Source organism: Salmo salar, chromosome ssa09, assembly GCF_905237065.1.
Source record: "Salmo salar chromosome ssa09, Ssal_v3.1, whole genome shotgun sequence".
NCBI lineage: Eukaryota > Metazoa > Chordata > Actinopteri > Salmoniformes > Salmonidae > Salmo > Salmo salar.
This window is the reverse complement of record NC_059450.1, coordinates 14997679-15023518: the sequence shown is the minus strand read 5'-3', so window position 1 is coordinate 15023518 and position 25840 is coordinate 14997679. Positions and strand designations below refer to the sequence as shown.

The 25840-nt window shown below is 42.3% G+C and overlaps 2 long non-coding RNA genes across 12 annotated transcripts; one reads left to right on the top strand and one right to left on the bottom strand.

Annotated features, from left to right (window-relative positions):
- The first annotated feature begins 1686 nt into the window (after window positions 1–1686).
- Window positions 1687–17442, top strand: LOC106610777 (uncharacterized). 11 transcript variants are annotated; one of them, XR_006770933.1, is made up of 7 exons: window positions 1687–2075; window positions 2703–2827; window positions 2893–2949; window positions 7728–7849; window positions 13123–14278; window positions 14483–14578; window positions 16728–17442. It is a non-coding gene; the product is annotated as an uncharacterized lncRNA (long non-coding RNA). The 11 variants fall into 11 exon arrangements; XR_006770934.1 differs by having other exon boundaries at window positions 1689–1793; XR_001329977.2 differs by lacking the exon at window positions 2893–2949 and having other exon boundaries at window positions 1688–2075.
- A 1102-nt stretch (window positions 17443–18544) lies between these two features.
- LOC106610775 (uncharacterized) lies at window positions 18545–20556 on the bottom strand. Its single transcript, XR_006770935.1, has 3 exons — window positions 20470–20556; window positions 19523–19765; window positions 18545–19325 (listed from the first exon to the last, which is right to left on the bottom strand). It is a non-coding gene; the product is annotated as an uncharacterized lncRNA (long non-coding RNA).
- Between the last annotated feature and the right edge of the window lie 5284 nt (window positions 20557–25840).

The window sequence follows — 25840 nt, the reverse complement described above, 5'->3', positions numbered from 1 at the left end:
AATACGATGTTGTTGAATCAATGTGGTAAACTGATTTGCAAAAAGTCATCAACATAAGGGAATTACATATATTTTTTAATCCAACTTTTAAACTAAATCCAATGATCCAGACATTTTTAGTTCCTTTCACATTGAATTCACATAAGTTGACAACCCAACCAATGTAAATCAAAACTAGACGTTGAACTGACATCTGTGCCCAGTGGGAACTCTGCCAACCACTAGCCTATATGCGGTCTCTGTGCAACCAGATAATTGATTGTACTGTGCCAATGGTATACCAGGAATTTTATAGCACTTCTTCCTGTGGTGTTCAATAACCCAATTTTGCACACAATAACAGCATTTGTGTTTGGCATCAATAATTGCATCTGCAAACTGTCAATCCTAACTACTGTGGCCTTTGACTCATCATCATACCTGACAATAGCACATCATACTGTATGTATTTCCAGTATGCCAGCCGCAGCCCAAGTGATGTAACCTAATTCACAGATTCACGGGAATACATCTAGTCTTGCTGCTATTGCTCTTTGGCCACAAATAAATAAATGCACAGTGTACTAGTTGATTATTATTGTCCCAGATAGTCTTGTTGAATACTTGGCTTCTCTCACAGTGTCCTCAACACCCGATCATTACATAACATGTTTACCCAGGTTTCCTCCCAGCTCCTCACAGACAGAGAAACTGACTATTCAAACACGGCTGCCTGCCTCCCTTCCCTAGCTGAACCGAGCTCTCCCTTCAAAGCATGCAAGGCAAGCGGTACCCACTACTAACCACCACCACTGCTTCCACTGAACATAGTCCACACAGACAGATAGCAGCAGCACATTGCATGTCTGCCGGCTGCTCACAGAAGTGTGTGAGATGAGATGCACTGTGAAAGATACATGTTTTCCATTTCAGAGGTTTACATCTCACCAAAAATTGCAGTTTTTTGCCTAGAAAGTTCCCATCTCTCACTCTTCTCCTCCGGGACAAAGTTGTGCATGTATGCAGCAGCAACCAGAGAGAACAGTGGTGTGTTTGTGTACAAAAGCATGTCAGGTGCACCACAGTGCAAAATCATTCCAATGAGAATCTTTCTAGGAAAGATGCAGGGGGGAATTAATAATTGCAGGTAACTAAAAAGTAATGAATTATCTTTCCTACCAAAATCATCTATCAAAATTCTTAAACAGTGGATATTACATAAGACTGATCAGCCATACAGCAAATGTATTTGGAAGTAAGATGCTGAGACCCACCCAATTCCCAACTGAACACTTAATCTATCACTATGCTAAAATCACTGACTATTCAAACACACTGAAATCCATGTCCTGCCAACGTTGTTAATCCGACACGCTTAGACTTTTCGAATAGGGTATAACTATGACATGAGGGGTAGATTGTCAAAAATGATGTTACCTTCTTCAGAGCTGACATTCTACAGTAGGTAATTCCTCCTCAAATCCCGTTCACATGCTGAGGTTTCCAGCGAAGTTTAGAGGGTGCGCCCATTCCAAACTAGGCTCACTCTGGTCCTGATGCTGAGCCATGGGCACCTACCTAGTTGATATTCACATCGCGGTTTCCATGCGCTGCTTTCAAACCCTTCTTCACATCTGGCTTAGTTTGCGCATGTCAATGGAGTTGATATTACTGGATACGACCAGAGGGGACGCTGTTGATCAGGATATAGGGGGCCACTGTCTGGCAGGGGCACTGATGCAGGCAGTTGAACTTCTATCAGTTTCTAAACCATACCGTCTTTGGTTCCATTCTCGTGTGGATAGCTAAGTGAGGTCTGTGCTCTAGCTTGCTTGTTTTTTTTCTTTCACCGCTGTGCACACACACACACACAATGATATTTGGCTAAAAGATTTCAGTGGTAACGGGGCATGCTTAGTCAATGCAATGATGCAAATGAGTGTCATTCCAGAAGTTCTTAAAAGCTGCAAAACACTCACTATCAGGGTAGATGGCTATGCTAACGAGCTATCTAGCTGGTAGCTTTAGCGTTCATCACAGGTTTGTTTAATGGTGCACTCGAGTTAATTCTAGTGATATGGCACATAGGAAACAAGGTAAGTCCATTTCGCTTCTAACGCCAGACGTAACGTTAAGCTAACATTAGCTAGTTTTACAAGTTTGTACTAGCTAGCTATCCTGCTAGCAAGGCAGCTACTCACCTCGCTCATCTCACTGTCTGTCAAACGCAAGTGCCATCCTGCCCTGTCAATCCCGCGTGTTTTTGTAATACATTCATAGATGTATACATCATTGGATATATTGTATTCCTTTTGTTGTAAGCTTCTGATTTTAATCAAGTGTTTATGCTTACTGTCCGTTTTACTTTAATCTATCAGCTGCCGTTGTGATGATTTCCCCCCCCCCCATTTGTCCATTAACTACATTTTTATTTGACATGTACTTGTACTTGTACTTGTACTTGACATGGACAGCAAAGTGAAATAAAAGTTAAAAGATGCTACACATAAGACTATATATTTTTTTTAACAAAAGAAGCCGCTCCTGAAGAAAGAAATGAATAGGCAAATATCTTAGCCAATCACAACAGTGGCAGTTAAGTAATGTTGTGAAACACTATCATTCCACTATTAGCGCCTGGTATAATATACATTTTCAGACATTACTATGCAACAAAAATATATGTGTAGCACCTTTAAGAATGTTAGTTAACTTTGTTTCAGTATTCCAGTCTAAGGTTCTTCAGAGGCTGTACCTTACCTCCCAGGCCTGCGAAAGAATCCAGCGCTCCATCGCCTGAGACCTCTGAAACAAAAAGTAGGCCTAGAGGAGGAGGCCACTATCACTGGTAAGTAGAGTTTCATATTACAATATACAAGTTATTCTCAAGTTATTCTTCTCTGTCATTCGCAGGAGAAAGAGACGGAGATATTGAGGACGAAGGTCAGGGTGCCTTGTAAGGATCCGGCGGTGAGTGGGTAATTTGCCTTTACCATCGGTCCTGTTAGCCAACGTACAATCATCGGATAATAAAATAGACGAACTACAAGCACGTATATCCTACCAACGGGACATTAAAAACGATAAAATCTTATGTTTCACCGAGTCATGGCTGAATGACGACATGAATAACATACAGCTGGCGGGTTATACACTCTATCGGCAGGATAGAACAGTAGCCTTCTGTAAGACAAGGGGTGACTGTCTATGTATATTTGTAAACAACAGCTGGTGCATGATATCTAAGGATGTCTCAAGGTTTTGCTCGCCTGTGATAGAGTATCTCAAGATAAGCTGTAGACCACACTATTTACCAAGAGAGTTTTCATCTATATTCTTTGTAGCTGTCCATTTACTACCACAAACCGATGCTGGCACTAAGACTGCACTCAATGAGCTGTATACGGCCGTAAGCAAACAGGAAAACGCTCATCCAGAAGTGGCGTTCCTAGTAGCCGAGGACTTTAATGCAGGGAAACTTAAATTAGTTTTACCTAATTTCTGCAGGCATGTTAAATGTGCAACCAGAGGGGAAAACACTCAAGACCACCTTTATTCCACACACAGAGACACATACAAAGCTCTCCCTCGCCCTTCATTTGGCAAATCTGACCATAATTCTATCCTCTTGATTCCTGCTTACAAGAAAAAACTAAAGCAGGAAGCACCAGTGACTCGGTCAATAAAAAAGCGGTCAGATGAAGCAGATGCTAAGCTACAGGACTGTTTTGCTAGCACAGAATGGAATATGTTCCGGGATTCTTCCGATGGCATTGAGAAGTACACCACAACAGTCACTGGCGTCATCAATAAGTGCATTGATGACGTCGTACCCACAGTGTATGTATATACGTACATACTCCAACCAGAAGCCATGGATTACAGACAACATCCGCACTGAGCTAAAGGGTAGAACTGCCGCTATCAAGGAGCAGGATTCTAACCCGGAAGCTTGTAAGAAATCCTGCTATGCCATCCGACAAACCATCACACAGGCAAAGCGTCAATACAGGACTAAGATCGAATCGTACTACACCGGCTCTGACGCTCGTCAGATGTGGCAGGGCTTGCAAACTATTACAGCCGCGAGCTTCCCAATGACATGAGCCTACCAGAAGAGCGAAATTACTTCTATGCTTGCTTCGATGCAAGTAACACTGAAAATTGCATGAGAGCCTCAGCTGTTCCGAACGACTGTGTGATCACGCTCTCCGTAGCGGATGTGAGTGAGCCCTTTAAACAGGTCAACATTCACAAGGCCGCAGGACCAGACGGATTACCAGGACGTGTACTGCGAGCATGCGCTGACCAACTAGCAAGTGTCTTCACTGACATTTTCAACCTCTCCCTATCGGAGTCTGTAATATCAACATGTTTCAAGCAGACCAACATAGTGTTCTTGGGCACAGGGACTAAGGTAACCTGCCTAAATGACTACCGACACGTAGCATTCACATCTGTAGCCATGAAGTGCTTTGAAAAGCTGGTCATGGCCCACATCAACATCATAATCACATAAAACATATACCAACTCCAATTTGCATACTGCCCCAACAGATCCACAGATGATGCAATCGCTATTGCACTCCACACTGCCCTTTCCCACCTGGACAAAAGGAACACCTATGTGAGAATGCTATTAATTGACTACAGCTCAGCGTTCAACACCATAGTACCCTCAAAGCTCATCACTAAGCCAAGGCCCCTGGGACTAAACACCTGCCCCAGCAACTGGATCCTGTACTTCCTAACGCCCCCCCCCTCCCCCACAGGTGCTAAGGGCAGGTAACAACACATATGCCACGCTGATCCTCAACACGGGGGCCCCTCAGGGGTGCGTGCTCAGTCCCCTGCTGTACTCCATGTTCACTCATGACTACATGGCCAGGCACGACTCCAACACCATTATTAAGTTCGCTGATGGCACAACAGTGGTAGGCCTGATCAACGACGAGACCGCCTATAGGGAGGAGGTCAGAGACCTGGCCGTGTGGTGCCAGGACAACACCCTCTCCCTCAACGTGATCAAGATAAAGGAGATGATTGTGGACTACAGGAATAGGAGCACCAAGCCCGCCCCCATTCTCATTGATGGGGCTGTAGTGGAACAGGTTGAGAGCTTCTAGTTCCTTGGTGACCACATCACCAACAAACTATCATGGTCCAAGAACACCAAGACAGTCGTGAAGTGGGCACGACAACCTATTACCCCTCAGGAGACTGAAAAGATTTGCACGAGTTCTCAGATCCTCAAAACGTTCTACAGCTGCACCATCAAGAGCTTCCTGACTGGTTGCATCACTGCCTGGTATGGCAACTGCTCGGCCTCCGACCCCAAGGCACTACAGAGGGTAGTGCGTACAGCCCAGTACATCACTGGGGCCAAGCTTTCTGCCATCCAGGACCTCTACACCAGGCTGTGTCAGAGGAAGGCCCTAAAACATTGTCAATGAATACACCCACCCAAGTCAGGTCATACAGTTGAAGTCGGAAGTTTACATACACCTTAGCCAAATACATTTTAACTCAGTTATTCACAATTCCTGACATTTTAATCCGAGTAAAAATTCCCTGTCTTAGGTCAGTTAGGATCACCACTTTATTTGAAGAATGTGAAATGTCAGAATAATAGTAGAGAATTATTTATTTCAGCTTTTATTTCTTTCATCACATTCCCAGTGGGTCAGAAGTTTGCATACACTCAATTAGTATTTGGTAGCATTGCCTTTAAATTGTTTAACTTGGGTCAAATGTTTCTGGTAGCCTTCCACAAAGCTTCCCACAATAAGTTGGGTGAATTTTGGCCCATTCCTCCTGACAGAGCTGGTGTAACTGAGTCAGGTTTGTAGGCCTCCTTGCTCGCACACACTTTTTCAGTTCTGCCCACAAATTTTCTATAGGATTGAGGTCAGGGCTTTGCAATGGCCACTCCAATACCTTGACTTTGTTGTCCTTAAGCCATTTTGCCACAACTTTGGAAGTATGCTTGGGGTCATTGTCCATTTGGAAGACCCATTTGCGACCAAGCTTTAACGTCCTGACTGATGTCTTGATGTTGCTTCAATATATCCACATAATTTTCCTCCCTCATGAAGCAATCTATTTTGTGACGTACACCAGTCCCTCCTGCAGCAAAGCACTCCCACAACATGGTGCTGCCACACCTGTGCTTCACGGTTGTGATGGTGTTCTTCGGCTTGCAAGCCTCCCCCTTTTTCATCCAAACATAACGATGGTCATTATGGCCAAACAGTTATATTTCTTACCAGAGGACATTTCTCCAAAAGTACAATCTTTGTCCCCATGTGCAGTTTCAAACCGTAGTCTGGCTTTTTTTATGGCGGTTTTGGAGCAGTGGCTTCTTCCTTGCTGAGCGGCCTTTCAGGTTATGTCGATGTAGGACTCGTTTTACTGTGGATATAGATACTTTTGTACCTGTTTCCTCCAGCATCTTCACAAGGTCCTTTGCTATTGTTCTGGGATTGATTTGCACTTTTCACACCAAAGTACGTTCATCTCTAGGAGACACAACGCGCCTCCTTCCTGAGCGGTATGATGGCTGCGTGGTCCCATGGTGTTTATACTTGCGTACTGTTGTTTGTACAGATGAACGTGGTACCTTCAGGTGTTTGGACATTTCTCCCAAGGATGAACCAGACTTGTGGAGGTCTACCATTTTTTTTCTGAGGTCTTGTCTGATTTCTTTTGATTTTCCCATGATGTCAAGCAAAGAGGCACTGAGTTTGAAGGTCGGCCTTGAAATACATCCACAGGTACACCTCCAATTGACTCAAATGATGTCAATTAGCCTATCAGAAGCTTCTAAAGCCATGTCATCATTTTCTGGAATTTTCCAAGCGGTTTAAAGGCACAATCATCTTAGTGTATGTAAACTTCTGACCCACTGGAATTATGATACAGTGAAATAATCTGTTTGTAAACAATTGTTGAAAAAATGACTTGTGTCATGCAAAAAGTAGATGTCCAAACCGACTTGCCAAAACTATAGTTTGTGAACAAGAAATTTGTGGAGTGGTTGAAAAACAAGTTTTAATGACTCCAACCTAAGTGTATGTAAACTTCCGATTTCAACTGTAGACTGTTCTCTCTGCTACCACACGGCAAGTAGTACCGGAGCACCAAGTCTATGTCCAAAAGTCTTCTCAACAGCTTCTACCCCCAAGCCATAAGACTCCTGAACAGCTAATCAAATGGCTACCCAGACTATTTGCATCGCCCCCCCCACTCTTTTATGCTGCTGCTTTTCTCTGTTTATTATCTATGTATAGTCACTTTAACTCTACCTACATGTATGTACATATTACCTCAAATCACCTCGACTAACCAGTGCCTCTGTACATTTACTCTGTACCGGTACCCCAAGTATATAGCCTCGCTATTGTTATTTTACTGCTGCTCTTTAATTATTTGTAACTTTTCTTGTTTTTTTACTTATCTATTTTTTACTTAACACATACTTTTCTTAAAACTGCATTGTTGGTTAAGGGCTTGTAAGTAAGCATTTCACTTTAAGGTGTTGTATTCGGCACATGTAATAAATAAAATTGGATTTGAAATAAATATTGTTTCCGAAGCTGAGCAAAGTGAGACATCACCTGCTTTTTATTACTCCCAACTAAGTTGGTGTCACACTCAGGAAGTGATACAGCTACAAACACCTCCAAACCAACTGCCAGTACTCACAGTATAGCTAATGTTCTTTCTTTCTCATTTGCTCTGTGTCTCAGGAGAGAGAGGAATAACACCATCCCCAGCCAGGCTGAGTATACACAGTCCTAGCTCCCCCTGCAGATTACAAGAGAGGGATCTGTCACGCCTTCAGCCAGCATGCATAAATACTGTGGACTTGGTAAGAGGGCTATAATCTTACATTTATGGACTGTCTGTGGGGACAGAGATGCGCCGTAAAGCAAGGGATTTACTATCGAGGCCTCTCCCCGGTTTCCCGGTTCGGCTCAGTGCTCTGTTACTATCACTCTCCTTGATTGTCTTTTCCAGTCCGGTTGTGGGGGAAAAGCAGGAACAAATATTTGTAACCGTGATCTTAGTTGTGAGATGGTTATGCAGTGTACCCCATGCTTTGAGGCACAGGGATCTTTTCGATCTCTGTGCCAAATGGATTAGACCAGCCAGTTAGGGGCTCCCGAGTGGCGCAGCGGTCTAAGGCACTGCATCTCAGTGCTAGAGGCCTCACTACATATCCTGGTTCGATTCCAGGCTGTATCACAACCGGCCGTGATTGGGAGTCCCATAGGGCGGCGCAATTGGCCCAGCGTCGTCCGGGTTAGGGTTTGGCCGGGGTAAGCCGTAATTGTAAATAAGAATTTGTTCTTAAATGACTTGCCTAGTTAAATAAAACAGTTGATGCTGTTGCTCAGTGTGTTCTCGAGGTCAAATGTTATGGTTATTATTACAGACATGGGTTGATTATCTCAGTGTAAATGGCTTATGTGGGCACTCAATTAAACCATTTAGGCGCAACAGTTGACATTGATTTACCATAGAACGTATAAAACAAAATATGTGACCAGTAGACTGCGATGTAACCAAGTACAGTAGATGTGTTTAGTGGAGGTTTCCCTGGCATCACGGAACAGCTGGATAAACAAGCTGCTCTAAGCCGTCCTACCCCAGTCCATTTCACTCACTCACCGTCTGCCTGCTGGAGAGATAGGGGGTTTTGGCTACCTTGCTGAAACTGATGAGATTAGTAGTTGCCATTAGAGAATAGCCTAAGGCACACCTTAATTTGTACACTGAATGGGTTGTACTAGTATTTACACTTTACCAGCTCTCTGCAGCAATTGTGTTAATTAATTGGAAGACATGTTTTTCTAGCAGCTCAAGAATTTATGACATCAAGGCATACTCAATTCAGCTATATTTGCCCGTTACAATGGTTTAGACCGAGTCAGCAATTTAGGCCTATTAATACTCTCTTATTAAAGCCCATCCAAATTCACATAGAAATATGAGTTATAGATCTATCATTCTCATTAAAAGCAAGTCTAAGAACCGGTAGATCGGTTCTATGTGCGCTATTTCTATGCTTCCCGTTAAGTTTTGTTTTTGTGTCTTTCGGTTTTGTACACAAGCTGAAAACACTATTTTTGTTTATTGAAAATATATTTCACAGCAGTTTAGATGGTACAATGATTCTCTTCACTGTATTGCTTGTTTTGTCACAAACTGAAATTTGGCGAACTATTCACATTTTTGTAACCAGGAAATGGCGGAGCGATTTCTGCGTATTGCACCTTTTTAATGCTTGGCCATTCCATTTTTCTGACAAGCAACACTATTTTAGAAGTAGTAGAGGTTAGAAATTACAGAATAGGCCTAATCCTGTAGCAGTACACTTGGAGTAGTAGAGGGGTTTTGAGTGGATGTTTGTGTCTGTGGCTCTGTGCTACAGTACACTTGCAGGTACATTATGCCTACCGCTTTAAATATTTGTTGTTACCATGGAGAAAGCAAAGAGCACCATGACAACCTCATAGCCATGAAAATACGTTTTTTTATGTCTATTTTGAATAATGGCTTAAAGTACTTCCATGTAGAGCAGCTGGGCGTATACGCATGATGCAGTTCTTCTCTATTTTTTTATTAACATCTAAGCAAGGAATGAAGTCATCATGTATATTGCATATTTGAAAAGGCCCGCTTATGGGACAATCTCAATGAATAGTGTATACACCAAAAACAAGTGAAGAGGCATGGGGAGAAGCTCAGCAATACCCAAGTGACTGAATAATCTGACACTGTAAGAGCAATGTCTACTGCTATTTGCCTAGTTAATAGCAACTCAACTCTGGTTTAGATTTACTCATCAGAGAGACCTTGGATGACCTTACTATTCATCCCTCCTGTCAACATTACAATGTTGTTTCTGGATCACTAATAGACTTAGCCTAGCTGACCACTAGAGGGAGCAGTGTGACTCACATTCCTTGGATAACTGCAGTTCACCTGTTTCCCTTTTAAACAGACCTTTTTTTTTTTTTTCATGACTAATACTATGCGTGCGTGTAAATGTACCACACATCTGTCTTCATTCTACAGGACAGCCTGTGTCTTTGAACCACGATTGATTGAGCTGGACCTTGCTGCATTAAGCGTCTATTATCGAGCCCATGTCCACTTAGCCCCATAATTTACATATTACCTCCAACAGCAAATCGCTTCCTACAGTGCATTCAGAAAGTATTTAGACCCCTTGACTTTTTCCACATTTTGTTACATTACAGCCTTATTCAAAAAAAAAAATTAAACACAATGCCACATAATGACAAAGTGACAAAGCAAAAACAGGTAGGTATTCTTCTCTGCAGATCCTCTCAAGCTCTGTCAGGTTCAATGGGGAGAGTCACTGCACAACTATTTTCAAGTCTTTCCAGAGATGTTCGAACGGGATCAAGTCCGGGCTCTGGCTAGGCCACTCGAGGACATTCAGAGACTTGTCCCGAAGCCACTCCAAGATGTGTTGGTCATTGTCCTGTTGGAAGGTGAATCTTTGCCCCAGTCTGAGGTCCTGAGCACTCTGGAGCAAGTTTTCATCAAGGATCTCTCTGTACTTTGCTCCGTTCACCTTTCCCACAATCTTGGACTAAACTCCCAGTCCCTGCCACTGAAAAACATCCCCACAGCATGATGCTGCCACCACTATGCTTCACCGTAGGGATGGTGCCAGGTTTCTTCCAGATGTGTAGTTTGGCATTCAGGCCAGAGTTCAATCTTGGTTTCATCATACCAGAGAATCTTGTTTCTCATGGTCTGAGAGTCTTTTTATATGCCTTTTGGCAAACTCCAAGCGGGCTGTCGTGCTTTTTAATGAGGAATGGCTTCCGTCTTGCCACTCTACCGTAACGGCCTGATTGGCGAAGTGATGCAGAGATGGTTGTCCTTCTGGAAGGTTCTCCCATCTCCAAGGAGGAACTCTTGGTCACCTCCCTGACCAAGGCCCTTCTCCCCCGATTGCTATGTTTGGCCAGGTGGCCAGCTCTAGGAAGAGTCTTGGTGGTTCCAAACTTCTTTCATTTAGGAATGATGGAGGCCATTGTTTTGGTACCCTTCCCCAGATCTGTGTCTCGACACAATCCTGTCTCGGAGCTCTACGGACAATTCCTTCGACCTCATGGCTTGTTTTTTTTTCTCTAACACGCACTGTCAACTGTGGGAGCTTATATAGATAGGTGTGTACCTTTCCAAATCATGTCCACGCAATTGAATGTACTATAGGTGGCCTACAATCAAGTTGTAGAAACAGCTCAAGGATGATCAATGAAAACCGGATGCACCTGAGATCAATTTTGAGTCTCATAGCAAAGGGTCTAAATACTTATGTAAATAAGGTATTTAAACATTCTTTAAAAAAATAAATTATTAGCCAACATTTCTTAACCTGTTAACTTTCATTATGGGGTAGATTGATGGAAAAACATTTTTTTGTCAATTTTAGAAAGGCTGTAACAAAACAAAATGTGGAAAAAGTCAAGGGGTTTGAATACTTTCTGAATGCACTGTACATGGTTTTTATGATTAGTAATATGCCGTGAATAATAATTTACCAGCTTGCTATTTGCACAGTTTCTTTTCACAGTTGAAAATTGATAAATAAGTCAAATGTTTTTTAAGATGCTTAAAATGCCACTTTCTCTGTCTCTGCACAGCTGCCCATATGGTAGCTGCTTTCCCTTCAGACCGGTAAGCTATCAACACTCTGCTGAAAGCCTAGAGAAAGAGTGAGTGTGTGTGTGTGCGCCGCCCACCTAACAGTGTGTGCATTTACGCTCTGCGGTAGGGGTGCTGGAGACTATAGACTGTGGTTGAGTTGCTGATTTCCAGACAGCCTCTCTACCCACAAGTTACCCTGGGGAAAAAACCTCCACTCTCTGCTGTGTGTGGGCAGGCCCCATCTTTACCACAGGCGATTGGGTCAGATTTGTGCTCTGTGATCCTGGACAGTGGATATCCACCCATCCTGGAGCATCGATCCAGCCCCTCAGCTACAGAGAGGTCTATAGGCAGGGTCATCCAAGGGGTGCTGCTTGGCTGAATATGCTTGCTGAATTAGCTTGATCTGTTACTAAGTAAACAATGTCTTGTGTTAAAAGCAGGGTAGACATGGTGTTGAAGGTGGCTCATTCCAATTGCGATGAAATGGGTACTTTTGATGAATTTGGAACACAGGGACTTACCATAGCACAGTACTACAGCCAAATGGGATTCTTGCCTTAAAGGCCCATGGCAGTCAAAATGTTTTTCCTGTGTTTTGTATCATATTGTACAACAACTGATGAAACTAACATGGTAACAATGTGAAATTTTATTTTATTTACCTTTATTTAACTAGGCAGGTCAGTTAAGAACAAATTCTTATTTTCAATGACAGCCTAGGAACAGTGGGTTAACTGCCTTGTTCAGTGGCAGAACGACAGATTTTTACCTTGTCGGCCTGGGTATTCGATCTTGAAACCTTTCGGTTACTAGTCCAACGCTCTAACCTCTAGGCTACCTGCCGCCAAATCAAGGTTATTTCCTGATAGTTGCTGGTTTAAAATGCAATCTACACAGGACCTTCTAATCAGCAGGTTTGCATGGACGGGAGTTTCTGTTTATCTGCTGACATCACCAAGCGGTAAATTTGTTAATAGATTAATAACAAAGAGTTCCAGACTGCTAGTTTTCAGTTTTCCCCTCCCAACTCAGACCACTCCCCGACAGTCCTAGTTAAATTCTGCTTGAGAAATCTTTTTTTGCTAGAAAGCTATTTTTGTTAATTTAATTCGAAAACTATTACAGTAAGATAGGTATTGATATCAAACGGCTGCATTGGAATCCGCAATATGGGGGAAAAGCACCATAGCCGTTGTTTTTGTTGGCGACGCAAAGCTGGGGAGCGTATTGCATGGTAGTAAAACAAATTGCACTACATATGCAGCTGCATGCAATGATGTCCGATGGGAAAAAACTGTGTTCGTTGTTTGCAGTAACTTTGTTGTTCTAATATCTCAAAAGGACGTGGCAGTTTTACAATTGAGGATTCCAGCTTTAAGGGATTAGACACTAGTTTGTGAAAGTCATGAAAGTTAAAAAGCTCTCACTTTTTCTTGTTCCCTTCAGTTGAGAACACTCATGAGTCCAACAAAGATGAAGAGGTAGAAGGAGACAATGGGGGAAGAAGGAGAAATGGGAACTATAGCTCCAGGAGGTGGGACAGTGGTGGCCCGGGTGGACAGAGCGGGCCAGGTTACAGAATCCAACCCTGGGGACCCCCATGGAGGAAGGAGTCTGGCTCAACAAGAAGAAGAAGAGGAGGAAGCTGAAGAAGAAACATCATAAACAGAAGCTCTTGTATCTAGGTCTGGTGCCCCGTGCTGCAGCTCAAGTTCACCTACGAGAGCGAGGAGGATGGGAGGGGGGGAGGAAGAGATGAGGCAGAGAAGAGCAGCTGAAGTGATAATCTTCCTCAGGACCACACAAGATCTACGTGTCTGATTGTGAGTGTGACATACCAAGGCTGCTAATCAACACAGATACGGTCACATATAGCCTAGGCTGTGTTTCAGTCTTCCTAAGAGCTGACCAAAAGTGCTGAAGCATAGTTCATTTTATAGCTTTCGGATTGGCAGAAAATAAATAATTTGAACAGCACTGTGCAGAGCACACGCAAATGAAAGTGAAAGCACAGCTCATTAATCACTAGCCTATAACAACTTGAGGACCTTGAGAGATTTAGGAATCGAGGTGTAGAGGTGCATTGAGGTGTTTGGGTTTACTTCATCATGCTCAAATGTAATGGACAGGCTCAGTCATCTGGTCTGTCATAATCCCTCCATGACTTGCCTCTGGAGGACTAGACAGACAGTCAGTCCAAAGAATCCCATTGGTTCCAGGGATTAAGGTTTCTCTGTTGGTGAATTACTGCAGAAGGCTAAGAAGGAAGACCTCTGGAAATGTCCACAGTAGTTCAGTTAAAGGGGCTACATGCTCCTGTTCCTTATATGCTCCTCAGTCTAGAGATAGACCAGGGGATTAAACACAGGCCCGTTCAGCAACGGAGCTTATAATGGTTGGTGGAGTAATAGTATACTTAATCCACTACCAAGCAGGTTCATCTGGTAGTGGAGGGTCTTCTGACCAGCCTGTACAATGGAACATTCCTCCCCTGCTGTTTTGGCCCAGCTCCACAGCCTCTAGTCCCTGGTGCAGCAACAGGACACAGCAAGGATGGCAAAGAATCTGCAGGAGCTCCAGAACAGCTCTACCATGTCTACTGGTGAGTAGTCTTATCTGGTTTTACCTCGCCTGGATTAACCTGCGTTTGTCTGAGCTCGCCATTCGCGTACACATGCATACAGTCACCGGTCAGTATCAGCCCTCACCTGTCCTTAAATACCAGACCACACCTGTCTATACTATCACTTACCTATACATGCATGCTCTCACCTATCTAAACACTAACCAGTTTGAAAATCACCAGCGTCTCCTGCCATTCATTCACCTGGAGTTTCACCCAAGAGCTGCCAGGAGACCACACTTTGTACAGGTCTAGGAATTGTGAACGAGATGACCTCAGGTGTGTATTTGGGTCAAATCTGTCTAATAGTATGTTGTCCACCCACACTTTGGTGATGAAATTTCAATTGTGTTATAAAGTACATTTTACCAAGACAAATATGATTTTTCATGTTCAGAATTGTTCAGTGGAACATTTATATTCAAAAAAGTCGGATTTCGTAACCTAATACGTCCGATAATAAGCACCGAGCTCTGTTTACGTACAGTAGTGGTGACGCTTTCTCGCAGTGACTTTTGAGGATTTTACATGTTGTGGTGGTAGTCTGCAAAGTTGTTTACGCGAGTCGGAAAAAGCGAAATTAACATAACGTTTTTTTCTTATAAAAAGCTCGCTGTACGCTCAGTGCTCCGTTGACATTTCAGAGATCTGCTTGTTTTTGTGAAATCTTTTGAAAAATAACAGGAATTTCGAATTTAATATGAAAAGCGTATACTAAAATATCATGTCATGTCTCAAAATCGATATACAGCTTACCTCAATATTGTTTTATGTCCTCTGGATTCCAGAAGAAAGGTGACGAGTTCAACAGTGAGCCTGTCAGTTTGCCTCAATTATCGCACAGCATTCAGCCTAGCTGACATGATGCTATTTTCCTGATATTTGACAACTTTTTTTCCTCTGGCCTCCATTGAATTATTCACCCTAATTTTGGCCATCCTTCAGATGTTGATAGAGACATGAGGTTTGAACCATTGGGGCATCTACACAATTAACATATTATTTTATCCATTGGTCAAAAGATGCGTTTTGATTGGACACCCTACTAATAGTGATGGGAGGGGAAATCGCTAGTTGCATATTGCGATATTATTTTTGGATGATATTATATAGATTTTTATATAGATTTTTTGCGTCACTTAGAGCTAGTCGGCTGTACCTGAGCCAACATGTTTACAGCACTTTTATTTCCATGACTGATCATGGTCTCTCTTGTCTCTCTGCAGCAGACCAATATGTTCGGAACATGAAATCGCAGTATCAAATCGCAATACATATAGAATCGTGAGAATCACAATACATATCGTATTGCCAATATTGTATCGTGAGGTCCCTGGCAATTCCCAGCCCTAATGACTAATAGGATCAGTGGATACTTGGCTGTCCCTGGGGAAGAGTGTACTATTCTGGAGTGTTATATGACTGTCCTGTCCAGGGGATTCAGGGCACGATTGAGCAGGTGGCAATAGTGACGCTCCTCTTTCCATTCTCGTCGCTAAGGCAACGCTGAGGAGGAAAACAGGCTCCAGTCCAAACCAGTGATCAGTTCCAACAATAGACTCACTATAGACTCAAACCACACAGTGTATTCTTGCTGGTCCCTCCACCTGCTCTCCCGATGTGGACACGCTTTGTGTATTTCCCTGAAACTTAATTAGTCATTTAAACGGGAAATAAAGAAGTCTAATAACCATTTAGTCTGTGAAAACAAATCTATTCCCACCTGTGTATTGTGTCGGAGCGGCAAAATATTCCCCAATGTTATTTTTTGCTAAAAGCACATTTCCATTTAACAGAATGTCAATAGGGTACTATAAATGTTTTAGGTGGCAAATGCAAAGTGGGGTATTCATCTAGCTAAACACAAATGGAATTGGCCACCAATGGAATAAAACCAGCTGCTTCTGGCCACCAATGCTTTAGCCCAGTAACCCTGCGGTGTGCTATTGGTTTAGCCTGTTTTAAAGTCCTTCAAGTCTTTTTACAGTTCACTGGAGCGTCTTTTCAGAACTGAGAGAGAGGAGGAATCAATTCACCATAGGGACAGCGCTAAAGAATATCCCACAGCTTATATTTCACTGTTTCACCCAACACCTCTCGCTCAGGGATGACGTCTGCTGCCAGTTTTATTTATTGACTTTCATGCACCGGCTAAATGGAATCTCCTTTAAATTTTTGCCTGAACGGAACAGTCAGATAAAAGCCATAGCCAAGGGGGAAAGGGAAGCTGTTAGGAAACAGTGAGATACTGTAGGTGACAGGAGTACACTGGCAGTACAATGCTGGATTTAGCCTAGGATAATTAGTTTACTTGTTCTCACCACTATGGAACAGCAGTAATGACCTCATTAAATAACTAACGTTTAACCACTCACTATTCCTGATTGCAATCAAACTGTAATGTAGCGTTTGTCTCTTCTCTTTCCAGGTGATGCCACTGCAGTTGTGTCCCTGTTTCAGTACTGGATCACAGACAATCCCGCCCATGCCGAGAGAATGGAAAACAGGCCAACCTACAACATAACCTTCCTAGTCGAGCCAACCAACAACACAGCCTTAGACTTTCCTAGATGTTCAGGGTTTTAAACAACACTGCTGACGGAAAACTTGTCTGACTTAATTCATTGTGAGCCCATGTAACAGAGTTAAGTACATACCGTAAGCTCACTCCACAGCTAGCTTGAAATGTCGCGGATGGAGCCATCCAATCGGTACCTTTTGGGTGGCTCAAACCGTTGGAATGTTGTCAAGGAGGGCGGCCACGTGTGTTTACAAAGCAGAGGTCCCGAGTTTGAGCCGGGTACGAGCCGAATCAGGGGGAAGTGATACCAGACACAATTAATTAACCGTTTAATAGATTTTCCCCACAGAAAAGTGTGGCGAGCGAGCGTATAAAAACATTAAGTGGATAAGGAATAACAGTACTTTACCACATTGTCCTATGCACCTGTGCGGGCTCTAGGTCTAGTGTGAGCTTCAAGAGTTATATTATTCCATGTGAAAACCTACACTATTTTTCTGTTACAATGTTGTTATAACCATGAGAAATGAAACAGACTAAAGTATAGCTTGTGACAGTTTCGTTATTCCTGATAAAAAAAAAACGTCTCTCTGATACACACAACCGTTCAAAAGTTTAGGGTCACTTAGAAATGTCCTTGTTTTTGAAAGAAAAGAGAAGAGAAAAAAAAGTCCATTAAAATAACATCCAATTGATCAGAAATACAGTGTAGACATTGTTATAAATGACTTCTTTTTTTAATGGAATATCTACATAGCCGTACAGAGGCCCATTATCAGCAACCATCACTCCTGTGTTAGCTAATCTTAAATGTATCCTTTTAAAAGGCTAATTGATCATTAGAAAACACTTTTGCAATTATGTTAGCACAGCTGAAAACTGTTGTTCTGATTAAAGAAGCAGTAAAACCGGCCTTTAGACTAGTTGAGTATCTGGAGCATCAGCATCTGTGGGTTTGAGTGTGTGGCATGCTTGAACAGAGGCATTTGTGGTTCTGTGGTCTGGCCCACCATCAGATTGAATGATCAAGATTGACTTGTTGAGAGACACATCATCTTCACTCTAGTTCTCTCCACTGAGGATGCTGAGATTTTCAACTGTATGTCAAAGGTGGCTGGATGGCTAGAAAACCTTGTCCTTGACAGTGACATGAACTTTCCCATCATAGAATGAACTAGATGGAGATGCTGGGATCAACATGACAGATGGTACAAGTCCACTGATGTGGTAATCATGGTCGGCAGCTGCTAGAACTGGCCCACTCACAGGAGCAATGCTTGGATGTCTGCCTCTGTTACGGGTCCCTATAGGCTGGCCAGGTTCTCCGACAGGGATGATTGCCTAATCATCCACACATAACATTTCACTGTCCTGCCACATGCAGGCAAACTGTTTTAATGTAGTTCCAAACTTTTGAGTCTTGATGTCCCTTTATCACCCGAGACTGGACCATGAACTTGACGTCAAACCTTCCTGTGTACTGGAGAGCAGACATGGACCATGGATTCTTGGGTGTAAACTGCAGTCTTAGCCACTGTATTGATGGGATTTTAGTTTTTGGTGGAAGCCGCTTTTCCACTTTGTCACACAAGTCCTCAACTTATATATATTACCTTTTATTTAACTAGACATGTCAGTGAAGAACAAATTCTTATTTTCAATGATGGCCTAGGAACAGTGGGTTAACTGCCTTGTTCAGGGGTAGAACGACAGATTTTTACCTTGTCAGCTCAGGGATTTGATCTTGCAACCTTTCGGTTACTAGTCCAATGCTCAAACCACTGTCGCCCCATGTCTGCAATCGTTGACCTGAGCTGTGTATTCGTTAAAATACTTCTGTACTTCATCCCAAAAGGGCTGAAATGAGGATTGTGGTTTGCCATTCAGCTTCCTTAAAAAGAAGGAACAAGGATACTCTCTCATCAATTAGGCCCTGTCCATCATCGTTTGCTTAACCCTTGTCGTCTGTCAGAAACTGATACATTTCTCTCAGGAAGTAGCTGTTCACTTTGCAGCGTGTGCGTATTTGTTCATGAATGTTTTTTTGCATTGCTCTAGTGTGGAGTATGTTGGTATTTCTTTTCTCAGTGTGGCGATGACAGAAGCTTGCCTGGTCTCATGAACACCATTGCTATGTGAGGATACCTTCCATATGAATGTCAGAGTGCCTAGGTGGTTACCACAGGTATACTTGTATACAGTGAAAGTCAATGGAAGTTTCAAGTTGTCAATCCATTTCCTTCTCCGGAATCTGTCTTCAGGAGCAAAGTCCAGTAGAAAGAGGAGGGTGGTATTGCGGCACTTTCTCCAAAGCTTGTAACAGAGTGCTGGACTTGGGGCTGACCGGTCTACATGATGCCCTCACAGTGTAGCATAAAACATCAGACTGGTGTACGTAGGGAGTGGGCTGTTGGTGACATCTGGTCATTGCTTGATTCACCTTCTCCCAGTGGGATGCAAAAGCTGCTATGGACTCTGTTAGACACACCACATCTTCTCCGAGAACTAATGTGAACAAGGAATACAGGCAGTTTTAGTTGAGAGGTTTAAAACATAAAGCTTACACGTTTTACATTTCCTGAATAAATGGTGACATTTTACAATATCAGACACAGTATGTTTGACATGAATCTACAAGGAGTAGTAGTGTGCCACAAACTTAATTGATATAGAAGAATGACACAATACATTCATTAAAATACCTGTGAAGTGAATCCAGTGTGCCCAGGGCTGGGATATTGAGATAGACAGCTGACTGCAATGAAGCTGAATTTGACTTAGTTTTGGTGTCTTGTGTTGTGTTTCCTGGTACCTGTTGTTGGATCCAAGGCCTTGTGGTAATTGCAGTAATCTGTCTGGTATGGCTAAGCCTCCCTCTTTAAACTTCTCTAGATGGAGGTCCATATACCAGAGTGCTTTTGATAATCGGGTAACGAATGTCCTGGCTATATGGACATGAAAAATAGGAGAAATATTATATTTCATCCTGATTATCAGATTATTAATACACAAATGAACATTGTTCACATAGGATATATAATAGAATGATATATATTCAAAAATGACTGGGAAAAAAGTTATGAATGTATGTATTATCAGTTCATTTATCTACTTAATTGTATAGCCTAACAAGGTATTAACAAATGAAGACAATACAAATATAAAGGCCTTTCATAAACTACCCTTTCTAGGAAAAATATGCCATTATTAATAAAGGGCAATCATTTGAATTGGGTCAAACTAATGGAAAAAGTGCAGTCCAATCTCGTAATTTAATGTGATGTATAGGGTAATAGAGTAGACAAAAAAAATCTAATTCAAGAATGATTGACAATAAATAATTGTAATCAGATTAAAATGTTGATGTATAATAATGAGTTCATTACCTGACTGCATCTCTATAGCCTAGGCGTTAACAAAATATTCATACAAATATGATTAGGCCTCTCATAGACTAGGCCTTGTAGAAAAAGGGTCAATCAAGTTAGGTCTGCCAAATGAATCTAGCATTGGCAAAAATACATGAATCCAACCATAGAGTATTGCCTATCATCACCAAATAAAAAATGTTGTTTTTAACGTGCACAATTAGAAGCATCAAATCTATTGAGCAAGCTTGACTAAGTTCGAGCCCTGTAACTTTGCTCACCACATCCTCCTTTGATTGTCTCGTCTGGCTGCCACGAAAAGCCCCCACCTTGGAGACAGTCGATCACATCATTGTGGAGCTGCTGATCAGCACGAAGTGTGTGCGTGCCACTGGCGATGTACTACGCTGGACATGTTCTCGGCGGCGCATTATCACTTCAAAAGCGTTCCGTCTTGGTGTTATAGGTTGGCCTGCTACTACTGGTAGTACCGGTAAAATGTAAGTTATGAATCGCCATACAACTGAAACACTTTGATTTCATCAATCATTTTGGCTTCAATTTGGTTGTCGAAAATATTTGAGATTCTTCAAAGTAGCCACCCTTTGCCTTGATGACAGCTTTGCACACTTAGCATTCTCTCAACCAGCTTCATGAGGTAGTCACGTGGAATGGATTTCATTTAACAGGTGTGCCTTGTTAAAAGTTAATTTGTAGAATTTCTTTACTTAATGTGTTTGAGCCAATCATTTGTGTTGTGACAAGGTAGGGGTGGTATACAGAAGATATCTGGTAAAAGACCAAGTCCAAATTAGGGCAAGAACAGCTCAAATAAGCAAAGAGAAACGACAGTCTATCATTACTTTAAGACATGAAGGTCAGTCAATCCAGGAAAATTTCAAGAACTTAAAAGTTTCTTCATGTGCTGTCACGCCCTGATCTGTTTTTCACCTGTCCTTGTGCTTGTCTCCACCCCCCTCCAGGTGTCGCCCATCTTCCCCATTATCCCCTGGGTACTTATACCTGCGTTTTCTGTTTGTCTGTTGCCCGTTTGTCAAATCAACCAATGTTTTGTCACAGCGCCTGCTTTTCCCTAGTCTCTTTTTCTCACCCTCCTGGTTTTGACCCTTGCCTGTCCTGACTCTGAGCCTGCCTGCTGTCCCGTACCTTTGCCCCCTACTCAGGATTACCGACCTCTGCCTGACCTGACCCTGAGCTTGCCTGCCGTCCTGTACCTTTGCCACACTACTCTGGATTATTGACCCCTGCCTGCCTTGATCTGTCGTTTGCATGCCCCTGTTGCTGTAATAAACATTGTTACTTCAACACAGTCTGCATTTGGGTCTTACCTGAAACGTGAAAAGTGCAGTCGCAAAAGCCATCAAGCGCTATGATGAAACTGGCTCTCATGAGGAACGCCACAGGAAAGGAAGACCCAGAGTTACCTCTGCTGTAGAGGATACATTCCTTAGAGTTAACTGCACCTCTGATTGCAGCCCAAATTAATGCTTCACAGAGTTCAAGTAACAGACACATCTCAACATCAACTGTTCAGAGGAGACTGCACTTATCACGTGAATCAGGCCTTTATGGTTGAATTGCAGCAAAGAAGGCATTACTAAAGGACACCAATAATAAGAAGAGACTTGCTTGGGCCAAGAAACATGAGCAATGGACATTAGACCGGTGGAAATCTGTCCTTTGGTCTGATGAGTCCAAATTTGAGATTTTTGGTTCCAACCGCCGTGTCTTTGTGAGACGCAGAGTAGGTGAACGGATGATCTCTGCATGTGTGGTTTCCACTGTGAAGCATGGAGGAGGTGTGATGGTGCGGGGGTGCTTTGCTGATGACACTGTCATGATTTATTTAGAATTCAAGGCATTACTTAACCAGCATGGCTGCCACCACATTCTACAGCGATACGTCATCCCATCTGGTTTGCGCTTTGTGGGACTATTTGTTTTTCAACAAAACAATGACCCAACACACCTCCAGGCTATGTAAGGGCTATTTGACCAAGAAGGAGAGTGATGGAGTGCTGAATCAGATGACCTGGCCTCCACAATAACCCGGCCTCAACCCAATTGAGATGGTTTGGGATGAGTTGGACCGCAGAGTGAAGGAAAAGCAGCCAACAAGTGCTCAGCATATGTGGGAACTCCTTCAAGACTCTTAGAAAAGCATTCCTCATGAAGCTGGTTGAGAGAATGCCAAGTTTGTGCAAAGCTGTCATCAAGGCAAAGGGTGGCTACTTTGAAGAATATAACATATATTTTGATTTGTTTAACACTTTTTTGGCTACATGATTCCATGTGTTATTTCATAGTTTTGATGTCTACACTTATTGTACAATGTAGAAAATAGTAAAAATAAAGAAAAACCCTTGAATGAGTATGTGTGTCCAAACTTTTTACTGGTACTGTACATGGAAATGTCTGTATGCGTATTAAAGTGTTTGTTTTGATATATATATTGTATTTATTTGTATTGTCCACCTGATATACAGTATGACATTGCACCCTAATTACTTCCTCAAATTGACAGGCTGTTGGATCATTATACCTTCCATGAGTAAGCATGATAATGCCACTATTGAGTTACTGTTAAAGTTGTTTGATATGATAGCATGGATACCTAATGGGAGTAGCATCACACAGCGTCCTTCCAAATTACCAGAGACGGAAATGCCAAGTCTGGCCCAATTATTGGCTTTGTTGTTTGTTTGTTGATATGACATTTGGACCAACTTGATAGCTTACCAATTACTGTACAGTGTAGTCTTCACAATCCACTTTAAAACAAGGTCAGAACCTACACCTCTTGAACAAGCTAGCTTGGAGACAATTTACTTCACTAATCAAGTCAAGGTGCACATTTATTTGTATTTCTTTATTTCACCTTTATTTAACCAGGTAGGCAAGTTGAGAACAAGTTCTCATTTACAATTGCGACCTGGCCAAGATAAAGCAAAGCAGTTCGACACATACAACAACACAGAGTTACACATGGAGTAAAACAAACATACAGTCAATAATACAGTAGAAAAATAAGTCTATATACAATGTGAGCAAATGAGGTGAGATAAGGGAGGTAAAGGCAAAAAAGGCCATGGTGGCAAAGTAAATACAATATAGCAAGTAAACACTGGAATGGTAGATTTGTAGTACATATGACGTTTTTCCTGAACAGGAGAACTCTGAGCCTTAGCAACAGGCTATTGTTGCTGATCAGATCGCATGGTATGGAAAAACTCTGGCCTTAGGGACAAACACACACAATGTTACGGACATTCTGTTGGTGAGTGAACTTAAGTTGATAATCACCTATTGTCACAGAGCCAACAGCTTATCCACTAACATCACAGCATCTGACTTTAGCACTGAGCATTCTAATCTAATAGCATTGGCAGTAGCATGTGTGACGGAGAGGTGGGAGTGAAGGGAATTACTTTGGGTTGTGGTTGCCCAGCATTCAATAGTTAATTTACACTAGATTAAGAGGAATTGATTTCGATCCGGGGCTCAGATGCTGATTTAGAACTGAGTGGCTTTATGAGATCAGGAATAGCTCAGACTGGATCAGTAGCTACCTACCACAGCAGTAGTGAACGATTAACACAAGGGCCACCATCTGTGGCCCCTATTCATAGGAGGATCCACCAGGTTTGTGGTGTCTGGTTCATGCTTATAGTCCCATTCTGGAGTCATTAGCCAGAGGGGACGGTGAGGTCAAACACAACATTGCCATTATGCTGTGATAACAGTTAGTGTTAGCAGCATACCATTAGCACTTTGCCTGGTGGCGCTGCTAAAATTCAGACTTTTATTTCAGTCTGACTTGTCATCTTTCAGGGTGATGTGACATGGATGGGTTATCGTTCCCCCCTCTTAAATACTTTTTGTAAGTTACAAGCAGGGTTCAACTCACAACTAACAATCACTCTAAGATTGGGAAGGGGAGAGTAGCTAACCAACTGGTTTCCTAATGTCTATCCATTTAGTATGCTTGACCATAAATCATTACTCAGTGGTTAAACTTCCTAAGTAAAAAATGATTTAGAGTACCAGTTAAGTAGTTTTCTGGGGGTATCTGTACTTCCCTACATTCCAAAGGAAAATAATATCATTTTTACTCCATACCTTTTCCGTGACACCCAAAAGTACTCGTCACATTTTGAATGATTAGCAGGACAACATTTTTACAATTCACACACACTTATCAAGAGAACATCCCTGGTCGTCCCTACTGCCTCTAATCTGGCGGACTCACTAAACACATGCTTTGTTTGTAAATTATGCGTGTTGGAGTGTGCCCCTGGCTATCCATAAATACAATTGTGACTTCTGGTTCGCTTAATATAAGGAATTTGAAATTATTTATACTTTTACTTCTGATACTTAAGTATATTTCAGCAATTACATTTACTTTTAGTACTGAAGTATATTTAAAACCAAATACTTTTAGACTTTTACTCAAGTAGTATTTTACTGGGTGACTTTCACTTTTACTGGGGTAATTTTTTTATTACTACTGCTGTACAGTATACTGTATGCTACAATGTACACTGAGTGTACAAAACATTAAGAACACCTACTCTTTCCATGACAGACTGACCAGGTGAACTCAATATTATGAATGTGTTCTTAATGTTTTGTACACTCAGTGTATATACTGTATGCTCCCACCCATCCAGGACATCAACTTAAACGCTGGATGACGAAGGCAATATAATCAAGGACACCTCACACCCCAGCCATGAGCTGTTCACTCCCTTACCGTCACGCAGACGGTATCGGAGCATGAGGTCTGATACCAACAGACTCAGACACAGTTTGTATGTACTGTACAAGTCATCAAACTGCTGAACACTTGAACTGGACTGACCACCTGCTCTGATTCTCCGCACCTTAGAACACATGCACTCATGCATACACCCTCACAGACCACAGGAGGTTGGTGGGACCTAAATTGGGGAGGACTGGCTCATTTTAATGGCTGGAGCGGAATCAGGCGAATGGTATCAAATACATCAAACACATAGTTTCCATGTGTTTGATGCTATTCCTTTTGCTCCGTTCCTGCCATTATTATTTGCCGTCCTCCCCTCAGCAGCCTCCTGTGACACACATACACACATACCGTATATACAGTACATTCATGCTACACAAACATCACAACTGCTGCTACCAGACTCTTATTATTATTGCTAAATACTGCACAGTTTAAACACGTGCTCCCCAATCCCCCCTTTCCCAAAACACATGTAAATATTGGACTATCCTGTATTATACTTATGCTAAAATGTTCATTCTATTCTACTGAGCCATTTACTTTATGATCCTATTTTTATATTTTCTTATTTCTTGTTGTTGCACTGTCGAGAAGGAACCTGCAAGTCAGCATTTAGTTGGACAGTGTATCCCATACATACGACTAGTAAAACTTGAAACTGTATGCTGTGTTTACATGCTTGATCTCTAAGGAGTTTGACCCATGTCTCACCTGGCTCTCTAACGATTGACTTGTGTCTCCCCATTGTTGATCTCCCCCATGTGTTTACTCCTAGGTCATTGTCTTTGTGCCAGCAACTCCCATAATCCACTCAGATGCACCACCCGTGTCATATACTGTACTGTGTTTGAGTGGTTATA